The sequence below is a fragment of the Emydura macquarii genome, unplaced genomic scaffold (assembly GCF_026122565.2).
Source record: "Emydura macquarii macquarii isolate MOO-44397 ecotype Brisbane River unplaced genomic scaffold, CSIRO-AGI_Emac_v2 contig_3603, whole genome shotgun sequence".
Taxonomy (NCBI): Eukaryota; Metazoa; Chordata; order Testudines; family Chelidae; genus Emydura; species Emydura macquarii.
In genome coordinates, this window is record NW_027133740.1 from 6,490,458 (window position 1) to 6,508,890 (window position 18,433).

General features: G+C 40.7%; 1 protein-coding gene across 4 annotated transcripts in view; it reads left to right on the top strand.

Moving 5' to 3' along the window:
- Nucleotides 1-1,244: 1,244 nt before the first annotated feature.
- Nucleotides 1,245-18,433, top strand: part of SPATA16 (spermatogenesis associated 16) — a 175,842-nt gene continuing 158,653 nt past the window's right edge. The window contains exons 1-3 of one of the 4 annotated variants that reach the window (XR_010917718.1): nucleotides 1,245-1,746; nucleotides 7,318-7,448; nucleotides 8,788-10,162. The gene's annotated coding sequence lies outside the window, so the exon portion shown is untranslated. Of the gene's footprint in view, nucleotides 1,747-7,317; nucleotides 7,449-8,787; nucleotides 10,163-18,433 lie in introns of those variants that run through there. The other 3 variants (XR_010917716.1, XR_010917717.1, XM_067536563.1) reach the window with 3 other exon arrangements.

Below are 18,433 nucleotides of genomic sequence, written 5' to 3' on the forward strand. Positions count from 1 at the left end.
CACATCTATTTTGAATTTTCCCCTGAAATTTACTTGCTCGTATTGTGAGAAGTCTTTATAAAAATGAACCCTCCAGTGGAATTACAGATACATTTTTCAGTGATCTTAAAAGGTATGTTTAAAGCTGGTGGGTGTCACTTTGCAGAGAAGTTTAGCACATTTAAGACACACTTAAATTATCCTGCTACATATAAATCACAAGGTTCTCTAGGTAACCTTGGGGCAGAAGTTCCTCATTTCATGGTATTTATTTCCCTGAGATGCTATATAATATAGACAGTTGCCCCAAGGAAATTGCTGGTGTTCACATAGCACCTTCCCTTTGTATTATACTCTCATAACTTCAGTTATATTAATGCACCCTTCCTTAAATACAAAGGATTGCTACAAATTGCAAGCAGTTATATGGGATAATAGAGGGTTAAAAGAGCATATATAGCCAAAAAATATAACCAAAGCCTTCAGCATACTAAGCAGGAGAAAGCAGGCAGATAAAAATCAATGATAAACCCCAGGACACTAGGAGAGCAATTAAAAATAAACAAACAGCAGTTAAAAATAGAATTGAAGCAAAATGTTTTCCCCCATGGGTTATAAACTTGTGGAGCACCCTACCAAGAGCAGCAATAGAAAAGCAAATTCCGTTCTGTTTTAAGGAACATGAGATCTATTCTTCTGCTGGAAAGTAACCTAGCCCCCCCAATAAAAAGATCATCAAACACAGCAAATGGGCTGATTTCCATTTTAGGGATATGTAATCACTAGACAACTGTTAAGAGAGTAAGATTTGGGTGATTTGGTTGCTGCCTGCCTTAGATGTTGCAAAACATGTAAATACTTATACTCACCTGGTTTATTGCAGTTACCTTTTGGCACTACTGAAAACCCTGGTGAGCAGTGTGCTTTGTTCCTTTGGCTCAATCAGAATGCAGGTTGAAGCCCCTTCTGATTAATTGGCAGTCCCTTCTAAACAAGGGGGATATAACCTAGGCACTTCATCAAGTCACATCTCTTTAACAGGATGTTGAAAATTTGTCTTTAATTTTGTCACTTCCCATACCCGGAAAAGTGCAATGAGATCACACATAGGTGATTCAAAAATTAATAGGACTGTGGTGGTGTATGTACCACACAGGCTCTGAATGGGTTCATGTGGGCCCAACTGGCTACACCTGAAGGGAGAGACAGCCTTTAATTAATCATGAAGCCCAGCTGGATGGGAGCAGAGTGGTTAGTAAAAGGAGAGGAAGTTTCTAGCAGAAGGGGTTTGAAAGGAAAAAAATTGCTGGTCACTCTAAGGGGGTAGAGAGATATTGTGATAGATACAGGCATAGCAATAAATCATGGGCTCTTAGTCCTGAAAAGAGAGTCAGCCTAGAGAAGTTGTGAGGAAGAAGCCTTAGAACAGCTGGGTGAGAAGGAGACCAGGGAAATAACAACAAGGTGTGGGACTGTGCAGACCTTGGTTGTTGGTTATAGGGTCTATGGGCTGGAGCCTGATGTGGTTGAACAGCCTGGGTTTCCCTCCCAGCCACTGGTAAAGTGACATGAGCCTAGAGTTGCGACCAAAGTTGCTTCTGTGAGGACATTAGCCTGTTTTATGTGAGACTTTCTGTTACTCCAGAAGGGGAGAACTAAGTCGTGGCTTGACCGGAGGGCTGAGTTACAGGAAGGATCACCACCAGAGTGACTGTTGGCAGACTAACGGACTGTTGCCATGTCTTGCAACAAGGAGATGCGCCTGTGGTAAGCCGTGTTATAATTTATTTGAGAAACTGCTTATGATTGTGTGCTAACAGCCTGCCTCATTCTATGTGTGCAGAAGGCAACAGGCTTAAGATTAGCACCTGGTTAATCACCATTAAGCTACTTGGCACTATCTAGATTTATACCAACATTGTCTCAGTTAACCAACAGTTATTGCTATTCCCTTGCATTAGGCTAAATCAGTTTCCTGGGAGACGTCCCAGTTATCCAGCTGGCCTAACATACTGCGTCCCAGTGAGCTAGAATCCACTGTAATTATATTTGCTATGCATATAGTCTCTCTCGTCTCAAAGCACTTTTTGTATTTTATCCGTTGAGCACTATGGCGCTGCACCAGGCTCTGAGGTGACGGGTCAGTAGCCACCAACTGGCACACAAGACCCTGACAGCAGGGCAAGGGGTTGTTTTGTCCAGCAACACCAGTGCAAACCTCTGCTTTTACAAACTGCACGATGAGCTTGTCTTGAAAATTCATTGTTCTTGATCTATTATGACCTTGGCAGTTTGTCATGCTTGAGAAAGGGGGTCTGAGCCGACCAGGCCTGTATTTGAACTGGTGTGTAGGTTGCTAAACTATCTCCTCCAACCTCACACCCACTGAAAAGGAGTTGTGACGTACAATGTCTTACTCAGCTCAGTGAAGAGGACAGAAGTGGCTCTGAGGACCACCTGGATATCAGTTTCTGTACGTTCCTTTAGACAAAAGGACCATGTTGACAGGGACTTTTTTTAACCAGGCCCTGTATTTCCCTAGACATATGCATGTGAATCCTAGCTAAGTCAGAGTGCAGGGGATGAGCATAAAGGAGTAGACTACCTGGCTAGTTTAGCTATGCATGTAGGCTCAGTCCTTAGCTGCATATTTTATTAGCTAAGGGTCAGATCCTGAGCCAATGGAAGTCAATGTGCTCTGGATCAGGCCCTCTGTGGGAGAACCCCAATTCAAGAGGTACCCTGCCTATACAGAGTGTTCTCTTTAATGTCTTATGGCTGATCCAATGTTTCAGAGGAGATATTTTTGAAAGACTTGATAAGGGCTAATTCCGTGTAAAAATATGAATTTTCTGCTGCAAGATATTTCTGCTGTAGATTTGATCTAAAAAGTTGCGTTGTTTTATAACGTAATGGAGATCGTGTATTTTATTCACTATCCATGTATCCTCAAATATCAGAACCTTTGTTGCATAAACTTTCCCAAACAAAATTGCCTTCAGGCAGAGATCCAGTCTGGAAAATTTCAGCCTGAAAGATGAATGTTTCAGAGAGATCCAAGCCCTGAAAACTAGGGGTTAAAATAAAAATTAAATTCTGGCTTAGCTACAATGGCTTACCTTACAATATAGTCCTAGGATTGTACAGTACTTGGGATTATACTGCTCAGGATACATTGAGACTACTTTTGAGACTTCCACCTTAAGACCCTGAGTGTCTTGGTCAGACTCTAACATGGATCAGGATTTCAAATCTGTTTTATAAAGGACCAAACCAGACATCACATCAGCAGAAATGTAGTATGCAGATATCTGACTGATCATCCATCAGTCCTTTCCATTCCAGTGACATTGGTAATTCTTAGCCATTGTTTTAACAATAAAATACTTTAGGTGCTTATAATTGGAACTAATGTTCTCAATGTCCTCTAAAATCACCATAGTCAAAAAGGGATTTTTGATTGTTAAATGAGAACTGTTTAATCCTAAATCTAAAATATGCTAGTGCTCAAGCAAGAATTGTTAGACTGGGCAAAAAGATAGTTTGGCATAAGTATTTCTTAAAGAATAAAATACAATCACCCATACTATTGAGAGCAGGTCCTTGAACTCTATTGGATAGAATTTTCAAAAGCAATCAATGCTCAGATTGGCCTAACTCTGTTTTCACTGAAGTCAATCCTCTATTTTGAAACTGTGTTTAGTTAAACATAAATTGAGTGGATTCTCATTCTGTTTGAAGGGCATTTTATTATGCTGTATACTGTTACACAGAGAGAGTAAAAGATATTTCTACCCCAATAGTATTAGTTCAGCACATATTAAGCACATTTTTTTAAAAAGGAAGAAAAATGATGATTCTCATTAGAGCTGATTGAAAAGAGGTAAGTATATTTAACAAAAAATATTGGGGGGGGATTCAATTTTGTTCATATTTTTTCACAATATATTTCACTTTCAATCAAATTTAGCAATGACATTTTTTGAACATTTTGAAAATTAATGTTATGGGTGTGGGGGAACAGAAAATGTACACTCACTTTTTACTTACATCTCCCTCCCCTTTCCCTAGTGGAAAAAAGTTAAAATGTGAGAGGGGCATCTTTCCCACCAAAAAAGATGAAAAATTGTACATAGTTTTCATTTTTAACCTGTCAAAAGACAGTAATTTTTTATTAAATCAGAATATATTTTGGAAAAAGTATTTGTTAAAACAGCCTTCTTGAATGATTTTATTTGGTTAAAATATTTCCACTATCAAATTATAATATTCAAGAAGTCCCCTACTTCTCCATAACTTTCAATGCTGTTTGTTTTTTATATATATTCCTATAGCAATTGGAATCTTCTGGGGATTTTCTTTATTCTTATACCATTTGCAGAGTTTCTATCTAAATGGGAATAATGACCAGTGGCTATTTATACAGCACAAGGCCCTCTCTACTAGGAGTTGTGAACATCACCCCTGGAGATCTATACAATTAGTGGCTGGTGGCTAGATTTGTGCTACTGCATGTTTTTAAAAAAATCATTGATAAAACTTTAGCATTTGCCAACTTTTTTCCTCCACTAATAACCAATTTAGTGCTTTAAGTGCATTAGTGACTTAAGATCTGATCCTGCTCCAAGTGAAGTCCGTGACAAAACTCATTGATTTCAATGGTATTGAAATGGGCCCTAAGTACTGATGTTAGTCAGTTGTTCTTCGTAAGTTTCAAAAGCAGTTCTTAGCCAGCCAGCATTCATCTTTCCTAAAAAATAGCCAACTATTGAATGAAGTTGCAATTCTGTTCTAAAGAATTTCGGATTAGAAAACAAAAGAATACATACTCCAGTTGTGGAAGTATGAATGTATAGCCTACAGTATGCCAAGATCTAAATAAGGGTTATATACCTTCATGCTTCAGGACTGAAGCCAACCACTAATTACTGTGGGTTAGGAGGAAATTTTCCTTGGAACCAAGTTATCCCATAGCTGCTTACTGCAGAATTTCTTGCATCTCTTCTGAAACACAGGATACTGGACACAGGACCATAGTGATCTTTTCCAATATAGCAACTGCAGTCCTATGAATAATATGTGGCAAAGTTACATCAGTCTCTATGGAATGTTTTTTGAGCTACAAGAACTTCAAATAGTAGAAAGTAACCTCTTTTTTTTCCATACTTATCAAAACAGGATATAAACTGAGCCAAAAACTAAATGAATAAAAAGATAAGTCCATAAAAAATAATTTACTCTCACAAAAGATAAAACTTTTTTCATGGAGCAGGAAGAATTGGGTAGTTAAATCCATTAGCAGGAAGGGGAGCAATGCATCTAATTCTCACCTCACACCAATCTGCAAATATACCCCTGGATGCTGAAATTATCAGGAAATGTTCAAACAGCGTTTGGGGAAAATATCTGCATTGCCCAAATCTATAATTGTGCAACTGATAGTGTCAAAGAAGTTATTTGGCTCAACATCATGTAACCAAAAAAGCCTGACTTTAAATCTTTGTATAATATTTTATGTAATGGTTATAACACACTTGTCAAAGTATGTAGAAACACGTGTGGGAATTTGGCAACATAAAAAAACCGGAGTAACACTGGGCTATGTTAAATTATGCATAATACAAGAGCAACTGACAGATGGTATTGTAGAGTGTGCTGAGACTGGTATCTATACAATGATCATTAAAATAAATTTGTCTGGATAAATGAGGTTATTTGCAGATAGGACGCACCTAACTCTGAAATAAATGTTTATTTTAGGGTTACGTGCAACACACACAAGTTACTTTAGAGGTCGCATATGTCAGAATGTGAATGGTGTTCTGCAGAAATGCAGACACCAGTAAAGGGAGCTCACTGTAGCATGTAGAGCAGGGAGAAAAGTGTGAGGAGGGAGTGGCTTCTGTAAAACAACAGCGCTGCACACAAAGAAGCTGTCTTGACAGTGGGAGGGGAATGGGAGCGATGAGTAGATAAGTAAGACATTGGAAATAATTGAAAAATAATTTCAGGAAGCTAAAAGGACATAGCTAGAGAGCAAATAAATGGCTAAGGTAAAGGAAGCATCTATGAAATGTGACAAGTAGCTAGCAGGGGAAAACTCTTCTCCTGGTGTCTGTATCTCCCTTTTGCCCTCATGTCCCCACCCCTCATTCTAAGAAAGTTGGAAAACTGTAAAACACGGGTTCTCAAAGTGGGGGTGGGGGACCCCTCAAGAGGTTGTGAGGTTATTATGGGGAGTCGGGAGCTGTCAGCCCCCCTGCATGCTGGGCCTGTGGCTGTCAGCTGTGTGCATGGCTGACAGCCAGAGCCCTTCAGAGCTGGGTGGCCAGAGACCAGCAGCTGTTGGCCGGGTACTTTGAAGGCAGTGCTTCCCCCAGCAGCAATGCAGAAGTAAGGGTGGCATGACATGAGGGAAGGTGGCGTGGCATGGGGGGGTTCATCACTTTTTGAGGCAATGGGTTGTCACAGCCTGAAATATTTTCAAAGGGGGTCCCACCAAAAAAAGTTGGAGAACTCCTGCTGTAAAACTTCTAGGGCACAGGAAGATAGGAATCAACATAATAGAAGAAACCAGTGTCCATCCATTTCACTCTCCTGGCCAGAGGCATTTTAAAAAGGTGCAAGATACCCTGAAATACATAGTTACCCCTGGGGAAAAATGTCTTCTATCTCTGGAGAATTAGAGGTTGGCTTAAGTTCTAAAGCATGAGGCTTTAGATATCCTTTACAAAATCATCTTTGTTTGCCATTTGCTACTATAACCGGGCCTTTGGTTCTGCATATAAGGAAAAGAGAGTTGATGCTTTCATCCACATGCATAGAGTTAGGTGTAGTCAAAATTACAAAGTAAAAGAGGGCTCCCAAATTGGGTCTAAAGTATTACAGGCCTGAGCCTGTAGGCCTTGCATTTCGGCCCTGCTTCACTTAGATACTTGATACATACTTATTCCTAAATACTTATCGATCATCAGTAGAGGGATGGTCCCTGCTGTGGTTTTCCATGGGCACACCCAATTTTGCCCAATCCAGGAGTCCTCTTCTATATTGTAATTTTGACTATAACTAACACACTCTATGCATCTTCATGAAAGCATCAACTGTTTTCGCTTATCTGTTGAGCTTGAAACAGTACCGACCAGAGCTGAATCCACAGTGGTGTAAGATAACATCACTAAATAAAATAAAAAGCTACAGAGCAGAAGTTGGAGCCACTGGTTTCTTCATGCAGTCACCTCAGTGAGCTTCACACTGTCCCTGCCAAATCTAGCTTAGGCAGCTGCTTTTATTTCACATAAAGTTCCTAAGCGTCCCCTGATATGTCTGTGCATCCCACAGCTGTTTCCTGGATATCTCCAAGCCAGAGTGAGACTTGTGTGTGCCAGTATGAAGCTCTCTTGGGGTGAGGTGGATTGTGGCTCTCTTCTGCTCCCTGCACAGCCTACCCTTGTGGATGTGCAAGAGGAAATGTGAGTCTCATTCTGCTTGCAGTCAGTCCACAGGTCTGGATTAGAGTGTGCTGGCATCTTTTATTAAAAAGAAAAAGCCCACTTTTTAGTCAAAGGAATACAGTGAGTGATGTTAAGGCTCCAATGCCATGTAGCAGAACATAGCAGTGATACCATGGATCAGCTCCATGAGTTAGCAGGGTAGGTAACTTTATGGTGCTGGATGCTTAAAATTCCATCTGTCCTGCAGAAGATTTCCTGCCCTGCAGGGTGAATTCAACTGACTAGTATTGAGTTCCTGTAAAATAAAGAACAGGAATTGCCATCCTGAGTCAGACTAATGGCCGATCTAGTCCAGTATACTTTTTCAAACAGCAATTAATACAAACTGCTTTGGAGAAAGAAATCCTGAAGCAGGCAGTTATACCCCCTCAGAAAATGTCCGCTTAAATCCCAAAGGATTATAGTTTGGTTTATGCCCTGAGGCTTGCCTTGGAGATTTATATCTTTTCCAAAGCATTTTTTAAAATATTTTCTATTACAAATCTGGATAGTCTTGTTTTCCTATAAATGTTCAATCCTTTTTTAATCCTGCCAAGCTTTTAGCTTCAAAGCTATCTTGTGGCAATGAGTTCCACAGGCTAATTTGTGTGTGGCTTGAAAACTATTTTAATCAGTCTTGAGTGTTCCCATATTCTTGTATTTTGTGTGTGAACAGAAATTGCCACTCTACCCTCTCTATGCCATTCATTATTTTGTATATTTTTATCATGTTTCCTCTTTGTCAGCCTCTTCCTGCAGGACTGAAGTTTTTTTTTTTTTTTTTACAGCGCCAGGCTTGTAGTTAGCATATGTTAGCAATTATTGCTAGGTAAAAGAAAACACTGAACAAATAATCTCAACCTCAGTGTGTGCCTCTTTTATGGGTGCTCTTTTAAGTATTTGACTATAAGGAAAGCATCCAAATTTCCAAAGCACATTCCTCTTACAGCCCGGATTCATTTGGGTTTTCATAGCCCTTGCACCTTCCCAGAATCTCAAAGAACAGTGATGGATGGGAACACTTTTCTACAGTCATGTACTTTTTTTTTTTTGCTCCTGACAAGGAGTTCCACCCATTATGAATAAAGGAGCGATTTGAGAGGGAGAGGAATTAGCAAAATAACTGAAATCAAAGCTCAGAGAAGATATCATGTACACTAGTATCAGGATAATAATCCCATCTGCCCCAATGAACAGCAATTAAGTGCTAGATGGCTGCCTCCCTTTTGGCCCCCCTATCACATTCATATTTTAGAATTTTTTTCCACGTATACATATTGTTGCTAGACCATTATAACTTAGTTTCTTTCTTTTGCAGGTCTTCTGCTGATGCTACTCGTAATATGGTAGCATCACCTTTCTCCATCAGCCAAATTAAAAATCTTAATGAAGCTTGAGGCTCCAAAAGAAATCAATATCTTTGTGCCCTACAGAATTGCTCTTTAAAAATGTAAACAGGGAATTAAGTACAGGTTTGATGTTAAGATATGAACTGTTAAAAGCATGTGTGATGTGGAAAGCATATAAATGTGATACCCTTTAAATGTCAACACTTGCACTAGAACCAGGGGGCCAGGGAGTCATGCCCCCATCCCCCTTTTTAAACAAAAGAAACATAAGCACAAAATTCATGTCCCCCGCAGATTTCTTTTCCCCACAGAATAATAGATTCTGCTAGAGAGGCACTGCAATTATACCTTTCACCCACCAGAAGCCACTGTGGTGCCAGAAGATAGGGCAGCTGGCTCACTGCCAAAGCAGCAGTCATGGAGAGGGAGGGGGCACTATGGCTTTGGCCCCCCACTTCTACGAAGGTTTGGGCACCCTTGAGTGTTAACCCTCCCACACAATAATTCTACTGTCTGATGTGTGTTTGTGCTGTCCTTCAGTCTCTGGTCGCTATGGATCAGTGCCAGCAACACCGTTTAGTCTACCAGCCATGCATCCTGGCTTTTCCTCTCAAGTAAAACAGTCTATGCACATATAAAGAGCTATTCATATAAAACCCATAAAAATAGCAAATACTAACATGAATCTGAGCATCTCACTTTTTCTTTAGAAATTCCTCAAATACTTTATCCCAGTTCTGTTCAACAAAATAAATAGTGCAAAAAAACCAAGTAAAAATATTTTCAGCCAAGATAATTTCTCCTGGTTTAAAGTCTTATATGGCATGTAATGTATTTATTTGCATGAAGAGGGCATTATGCCAGTCAACATCTGTTCTCTCTAGAGTTGGTAAGTCTGCCTCCCATAACAAGTAATCAATTCTGCCTGAAAACACAGCTATCTCTTTGCTATAGATCCTAATGTATTGTCCAATTTGTGTGTAAGTTTAGTGAAATACTTCTGTTTAAATCTTATTTGGAGAGTGAGACATCATTCAAATTCCTTCCTCCTTCTTTTTCTCTCCCTCCTCCTCCCCATCTCCCCCTCCCCCTATGATGTGGACGTCATTCTAAGAACTTTTTGCTCATATGTTCTATTCAAAATAATTAAGGGTCAGATCCTCAGCTGAAATAAATTTGCATAGCTCCAATTTACACAAGCTCAGGATTAGACTTTAAAACTTGAGTGGCATTTAAACCAGGTGGGGTTACAGCAGGCAAATGAACTTAAAATCATATGTGCTTTGTAATCTCATGTAACTCAATCTGTCATTATAATAAAAACACAGCTATTTTCCCCATTGGAATACAGAGATATACAGATAATGGTGAAGAATGGGATTTTTCAATTTAAAATGGCGGTAGGAAAGAAGTGCTAGATCTTTAGAGGCCTAGATACCTTTAAAAATGCAAATAGATACCTACTGGGATTTTCAGAAGTGTCTGTCCTTGACTCCCATTGATTTCAATAGAATTTAGGTGTCTAGTGCCAGAGCTGCTAAGAGGGAGGAAGGTGTCTCCACTGGGAGTCCACTTGCCTCTTCTACTTCAAGGGTATGTCTACACTGAAATTGAAAACACCTGCCACTGGCCTGTCAGCTGATTCAGACTGGAGCTGTAAAATTGCAGTGTAGATGTTCAGGCTCCAGCCTAAGCTCTGGGACCCTTTGGGGTGGGGGGTGGCATGGTCCCAAACATCTACATGGCAATTTTACAGCCCTGGAAGCCCAAGGCAGCTGATGCAGGCCAGTTGTGGGTGTTTTTAATTGTAATGTAGTTGTAACCTAGTAGATCTCTCTCCCCCTAGCAAACCCCTTCTCTTGGGGGACCAGAGTAGGAAGACATAATAGTACCTTGACTCTGCATACAGAAAAAATTACTTTGAAATGCCTTAAACTCTACAATGGAAAAAACTGCACTGGGTATTTCAACATTTTCTTTGTATTTACATCAATGCAGAGTCCCAAGAACACTGGGATGTGCTTTCACCCATTTCTGCAAATTATTCATGCAAATCTTTGTTTGGTTGGCTGTGGGCCTGCTTGGGAACATGAACTGTTTTTTAGATGCATTTCTTCTCTTGGCCCACATTTCTCTTCTTTCTGTGACTGGTGGCCCAAAGATGACATAGTGCTGCATTACCACATGATATCAAGAGCTGTATTAACAGCCACCGAAATCTGTGGATTTCCTCTCCTGACTTGATCTTATTTTGCCTCTAGGAAAAAAGCAAGCAAGTAATGAATCCAGCAACAGGGATGATTCTAGAGTTGATCCCAAAAGTAGAATGTGTTAGTAACCTGATTATTTCCCCAGGTGCTAAGAGGTTTATGCCTATGCAGAGCAAGAAGCTAAAACACATAATAATGGTCAGTTTTACAGTTGTTTTGATGGGCTTGCTTCTCATAAATAAGAATGTTGGGTAACATTTTCAAAAGCACCTCAGTCATTTATGAGGCTAAAATTTATTGATTCTAATGCCACTAAGTTATTTAATGTCTCCTCTTGTGCATTTTTACACCTGAAGAGAACATTAGGACTGAAGAGATTTGCTAATTAGCTGACATCTAGAACAAGAAAGCACTGAACATTTGTAATGTCATGTAATATTTTTGTACCATAGGCAATAGCTCTGTGCTTAAATAATTAAGTCAGAGAGACTAAGGCAATAATATAACTTAACTGGTAGTACCCAAGAATCCTAGAAATGTAGGGCTGGAAAAGATCTCAAGAGATTATCAAGACCAGTCCCCTGTTCTGAGAGAGGACCAAGGATACCTAGATCATCCCTGATAGGTGTTTGTCTCACCTGTTCTTAAAACCTTCAATGAAAGGGGGGATTCCACAACCTCCCCTGGAATCCTTTCCAGAGCTTACCTATCCTCAGTTAGATATTAGGTAAAGTTTTCTAATTCAATCTGCCTTGCTGCAGAATAAGCCAATGACTACTTGTTTCTACCTTCAGCGGACAGGGAGAGCAATAAATCATGATCTTTATAACAGCCCTTAAGTCTTCATCTATGTTACCAGGTCCCCCCCACCACTGTTGTCTTTTCTCAAGACTAATCATGTCCAGTTTTATAACCTTTCCTCATAGGTTAGGGTTTTTCTAAACCTTTACTCATTTTTGTAGCTCTCCTCTGGACTCCCTCCAGTTTGTCCACATCTTTCCTAAAGTGTGGTGCCCAGAACTGGATGCAGTACTCCAGCTGAGGCCTCAGCTGTGCTGAGTAAAGTAGGACAATTAACTCCTGTGTCCTACATACAACACGCCTGTTAATACACCCCAGATTGATATTCACTTTTTCGCAGCAGCATCACACTGATTCTCATTCAATTTGAGATCCATTATGAGTCTCAGATCCTTTTCTGCAGTACTACCACCTACCCAGTTATTCCCAATTTTATAGCTGTGCACTGGATTTTTCCCCCTTCCTAAGTAAAGTAATTTGCACAGTTTCTATAAAGAACTGTATTACAATGAGAAATTTCTCCAAGGTCTGACTGCCTATACAGTCCATAAACAAAGCTTGCAAGTCTAATAGCACCATCTGGTGACTCTGTGTTGTTCAGGCAACTATCGTGTGCAATAAAACTGCAAATATTAGCAGTGAGACCACCTCTCTTTACTACTGTGTTCAATATTTGTAGCATCCATTTTGTTTGTAATGTTTCCCCAGGACCCTTTGTGACTGCATGGTTGGGATCTCTGCTTTGGCTTCTGTGTAACTTTAGCCACTGAATGAAACAGCCATATAACACTTCAGCAAACAGAACAAGAGCACTCAATGGAAATGTCATGTGCTCTGAATATCCAGAGCAGTAGAAATATCTTAGATTGCTCAGGTCAACAACATGCCCACTTCTCATCAAGAAATTGTATAACACTGTTTACTGCTTCTTGAAAGGTTTGTGATCCAAATTATAGTTGCCATATTACTGTCAATTGCCGTACTCTGCCTCACTTTTAGTTGGAGACAAACATCTTATTTCTTTGCTGAGGTTACTAGTTTTTGTGCTTCAAATTCAAATCCCTCTTTGGTTTGTGTTTTCTCTTGAAATGGTTCACATTTGGACAAGAAGATAGATTTTTGTTCCCTTGATGTGGTTTTGACTTCTCATATCAGAGGGAGAAGACTGGCATAGTTTCAGGTTATTTGGAGGAGTCAATTTTCTAGGATTAATGTCTCAATCAAATGGAAGTATAGCTTCAATTTTCTTCTTAAAAGGTGCATCAAATCACATCTTTCTCTTGCCTGGCAAACGTTTTACTTATTTTTGGAGTCTGCAGAATTTTGAGTCATGTCTTCTCTCATGTCACCACAGCAGGGGCAGGTTTGATTGTCAAACTTGTATACAGATTTGTTCTAGAAAGACTTATTCACTAAAGTTGGGTTGCTATACCTTACTCAACAAAACAAGAGTAAATTCACAACAGGTAAGATTTCCCCCTTGTTCAGATTTTTAACTCCGTATGTTCTTCTATTCAGAAGCTTCCACCTTTTTCACACCTGTCTTAAGAAGCACCTTTAAAACTGACATCTACAGGGGTGCCACTGAAGACAAATTTCACCACCCCAGGAACTTGCGGTATCTGTGGTACCTTCCTATACTTACAAAAACCGGAGTTATTACAGAGCTGCAGTTGCCATGAAGTAGCAAATATGAAAGTTTCAATGGTTCTCATTGCATGAGACACAGATTGACCAGCAATGGCTGAATAGATGGGAAGTGCCTTGTGCTTCCTCATTCCTACCAGAGAACAAATTGTGTTCTTTCTTGTGCCAGCTAGTGGAAGCCATGGTTCCTTTGTGAAAAATACTGTCACTGTTTCAGACACTGTCTTCACCTCAGTAGCATTTTCACATTGTGAACTACATGCTAATTTCTTATGTGATGCTTGGGAACTTTCCCTCACCTGTCAATGTCAAGCTACTTAGGTAGGACTAAAATGTTGTAAAATCTTTTAAAAACCACAATTTCCTATGAATGGGGGCAGAGGTCAAGTTGTCAGTCCCCCCAGGCAGGGGATTGAGACTTCTATTTGCATCTTTACCTAGATTAGCTGAATACAGTCTAGATGAGAACAATTATATACATCCCCCTTCAACTCCCACAAAGTGCTTTTTCTTTAGTATGAAGTAGTGGCCTCTTTCAGTCCAACACCATTGCCTCTCCATAAATCAGCTGGCAGCAGCTGCAGGCACTTGTTACTTTTCTCAGAATCCTAGTGCCTCAAATCCTGAATGCATTTGACTGCCATGGTCTCAAATATGCATTCGCCAAGCTGTCCCTAAATATAGGACTCCTGTAGTCTTTCTACCAACCTAGTAGATCAGCTTGTCTCTCATCTTTAACAAGACATTTCTACAGTTTAGCTTGTTTTAATTTTAAATATTTTCTGTTGTATTTTGCATGATACTTTTGACATTTTGTTGAGTAAACTGAAATATTCCCGACTGCCACACTAAACAACTCAGTTCAGCAGATGTACGTGTCATTCTACGTTTTGTGTGTCTCTCTACAAGAATAGAAAATTTTTAGCGAGAGTCCCTGTTGATCTGCACTTAAGCTTGTAACATCAATGCCTTCAAAGTCTGTACTGACATGCATCTGCCCTACTCTACTATACCAGATGGTAGGGCAAGACTGAGGTGTATTTCACTCCATTTTCCCTTTAACAGTATTCGAACTCCTGCCATAGAGTAACATCATGCCAATGTAAACCGCTTCATGCTCATCTAAACAACTGGCAAAAGCTGGTATCTGATTAATAGCAAGGTGTACACCATAAGTCTGTATGAAAAATAAAGAAAGCTACTTGTGGATTTTTACAAATCGACAACATTATACCTGATAGTTGGAACTGGTGGAATACAGTACAACTGCAATTGTCTAAAATATAGTTCCTGAAGTATATCATTGAAAACTCCCTCAGATATTTGATGTCTAACTTATCCACATTCAGTGTCCCATATGACATTCATGTCATCAGGGATGTGCTGTATAGTGAATCTCCTATACAGTCCTTGGGAGACATTTGTGCTCTCGGGGAATGTAACATGAGGAACACTAGCTTTATTTTTGCACTTTCAGCTAAATAAGACCCTGTCTACACTTACCTCTGAGATTCGGCGGCAGTTGATGGGAGTTACACAAGCTACGCAAAAAACTTGCGTAATTCCCATCGACTTCTCTGCTTCTCTTCTGCGTGCCATCTTCACTGCACTGTGCTGACAGGAACCACATTCCCGTCAACGCAGTGCTACGCCACTTGCGAAGGTGATCTTAGTACATCGATTTCTGGATCGACTGAGCGGGTCTGCACTGACCGCTCAGTCGATCCGGAGAAATCTATCTGCAGTGGTGACTTTGCTGTCGTCAGTGTAGCCGTAGCCTTAGTAGATAGGCCCCAGGGGAAATGTTGCTATTTTCTTTTATGAAGGGGGGATGTCAGAGGGCAACACCTAATAAAAATACATGTTTTTATCTTCAAAGTACTTTTTAAACCAACATGAATTAAACCTCCACATACTAATGTGAGTTAAGCCAGCTAATACAAACCTCTCTATTTTACAGATGTGGAATAGAGGCAGAGAGGTTAAGTGATTTGCCCAAGACACAGACCAGTCCAGAGTTCCCACATGCCAATACTGTGCTCAGACCATTAGCTGTGCATCCTACGAACTGATCAAGCCATTAGCATTCCCAAAAAGAACATACACCAACACAACAATCTTCTTCAGACCATACTTCGGCACCTTAACTTGCTCTTTTGTCCATTAGGCTTTCTACAGTGGCCAAACAAATGTTTTCAGTTAGATGCTTTTTTGGAAAGTGTATCTGAAGCAATTTTCTGGCATGTTGGTTTGGGTTGGGGAATGGAGATAAATAGAATCCCCAACTCCACTCACTCCAGATAAAATTATTAGTGAATTATAACAAATTAACAATCCAAATCAACAGGATCTGGGGAATAGAAAGATGCTGCCAGGGGCACAGAGATTGCATGAACCTCCAGATTGCCTTGGCACTCCAGTGTCTATAAGATCCATGGGGGTTTGTGGGTAGTCCCTCAACATGGTCTGCAAATGGGTAAAACCCATTCCCCCAGTGAATGGTCAGGATAAGCCTTTATAAGGAAAACCTCACAAAGATTCAACCCCTTCCTTTCTTCTGCAGGTTTTCCTGGAGAAAGGCATAATGAGGCTCCCTGTTTATTTTCATTCCCAGTACAGCAAAAGAAAGCCCAGTTCTAATAGTTTCAATCTATTCCATGTCTCCTAGCTGTTTACTATCTCTAGCCAATGCTCTTATTTTAGGCAATCCAAAAGTATACTAGTATAATACCTCAAACACCATTGTACCTCCAGCGTTTGTGTGGGCTGTCCTGTATAATTTCATGTAGCTTTTCTGGAGTAGGGTATAAATCATTAACTAGGTGAGAGTGAGTTGGTTTTATTTCTCATTAGCAAACATTATTTATAGTCCCTGGGTGTTTAGTTCTAGGCCTGTCTAATTTTTCCAAGCATGAGATGGAGGGATTACATTTTGGGTAAGGTGTCAGTTACCAAGCTAGCTGTACTACTTTTCTTTCTTGGGATCTCTAAGTGTATGCCCCCAGAAGTGTCAGTCTTCAGGCCTTTACTTTCCTGAAGTAGAAATATGCAATTTGGCTACTCTTAGACCAGGTCCTGAGCTGCAGCCCCCTGGATAACAAATGATGTTAATTCAGCAGGTCCAATTGGGTTTAGGCCTTGCAAAAGTTTATTTTTGAAGCCTGTGATGCAGTTGATTAGCCATTCAAAAACAGCCTCCTCCAAACAAAGTATTCCTTCTTCAGAGTTAGATTTGGCTCTAAATGCTTTGTAACTGTAAAAGGTTTACATGCATGGAAGTATACAATGTATTTGTATCTGTGTCAGTCCCAGAATCTTAGAGAGATGAGATGGGTCTTTTATTGAACCAACTTCTGTTGGTGAGAGAGAGAGAATCTTTTGAGCCACACAGAGCTCTTCTTCAGGTCTTGGGCTACAGCTACACTGACAGTGGCAAAGTCGCCGCCGTCAGATCGATTTTTCTGGATCGACCAAGTGGTCAGTGAAGACCCGCTCAGTCGATCCAGAAATCGACGTACTAAGACCACCTTCACAAGTGGCATAGTGCTGCATTGACGGGAACGCGGTTCCCGTCGGTGCAGAGCAGTGAAGACGGCGCGCAGAACGGAAGCAGAGAGGTCGACGGGAGTTACGCAAGCTACGCAAAAAACATGCGTAACTCCCGTCGACTGCCGCCGAATCTCAGAGGTAAATGTAGACAGGGTCTTGGAAAGGTACTCCTAGTGTCACAGCAAAATGCAAGGTGGAACAGATTGCTTTGCATAAGTAGTTAGCACATATTCTAAGGAACCGTTCAAAATAGTGTCCTATTAACACCTTTGTAGTCAGAAGAAAAAAGGGGGTTAGTGGGCCACAGGTGATAAGGTGTTTTCTATCTTTTATCATTTTCCTGTGTTCATTTGAGAGCATAATGATTGTCTTGTTTCACCCACACAATTGTTAGGCATTTAGTGCACTGGATGAGGTATACCACGTTGTCATAGTCATGTGTGGGTTCCATGGATCTTGAAAAGTATTGTTGGGGGTGTTGATCATTGTAGCAGTGGAGATGTATTTGCTTGCATCTGTTCTGGCAGGGTCTGGTGCTGCTTTGAGTTGGTGTGCCTGGTGGTCTGTGGGGGAGCTTGCTTCTGATGATGAGGTTGGAAAGGTTGGGGGGTTGTTTGAAAGCCAGAAGTGAAGGCTCAGGATGGGTTGTAGTCGTTAACTTATATGGGTTCCAGTGTGAGGTGGGGGGAGGGGGGTGACAACTAGTGTGCGGTCAGCAGGTTTTATTTCTGTATTGAAGCAGGTTCTTTCAGGATATTTGGGTGGCCTGTTCCATGATGTGGTCTACTTCTCTGGTCCTTGTTTTGTGAAAGCCATTTTAAGAGAGTTGAGGAATGTATCCCAGACTTTCTCCTCAGAGCATTTTTGGAGGTTTTGGAGTGCCTGGCTGTAAGTAACAGATTTCTTGGCCTGTTTGGGGTGGTTACTGGATCTATATATTATGACAGTCAGGCTGGGCAGGTTCAACTACTAACCATTCAACTACTAACCAGGCCTAACCCTGCTTAACTTCTGGCACATTCGGGGTGATATGGCCACAGACATGCAAAAGAGTGGTCCTATTTGGGTTCCAGGACCTGTTAAAAGCCCCTCTCCACACCTAAAGGGAGGAACTACTGAGCCTGGGACTCAACTAAATTCAGGGGATAACAAATGAGAAAACAGGAACAGGTGTGAAGGTCAAAGGGTTAAATGGAGAGACCCTGAAAGAGGACACTGAGCAGAGAACCCTAGATAGTTCCCACTGCTTCTCAAAGGTGTCTAAGGAGCCAGGGGATGTGGCCCAGAGGAACTCTGCCCGGATGCGTGATTGGACAGAGGAGCGGATGTAGGCCCCACAGTCACAGAGCACCTCCTCCACCGCCATCCTCTCCCTGTTGTTGTAAATGGCTACCTTAGCCAATGCCAG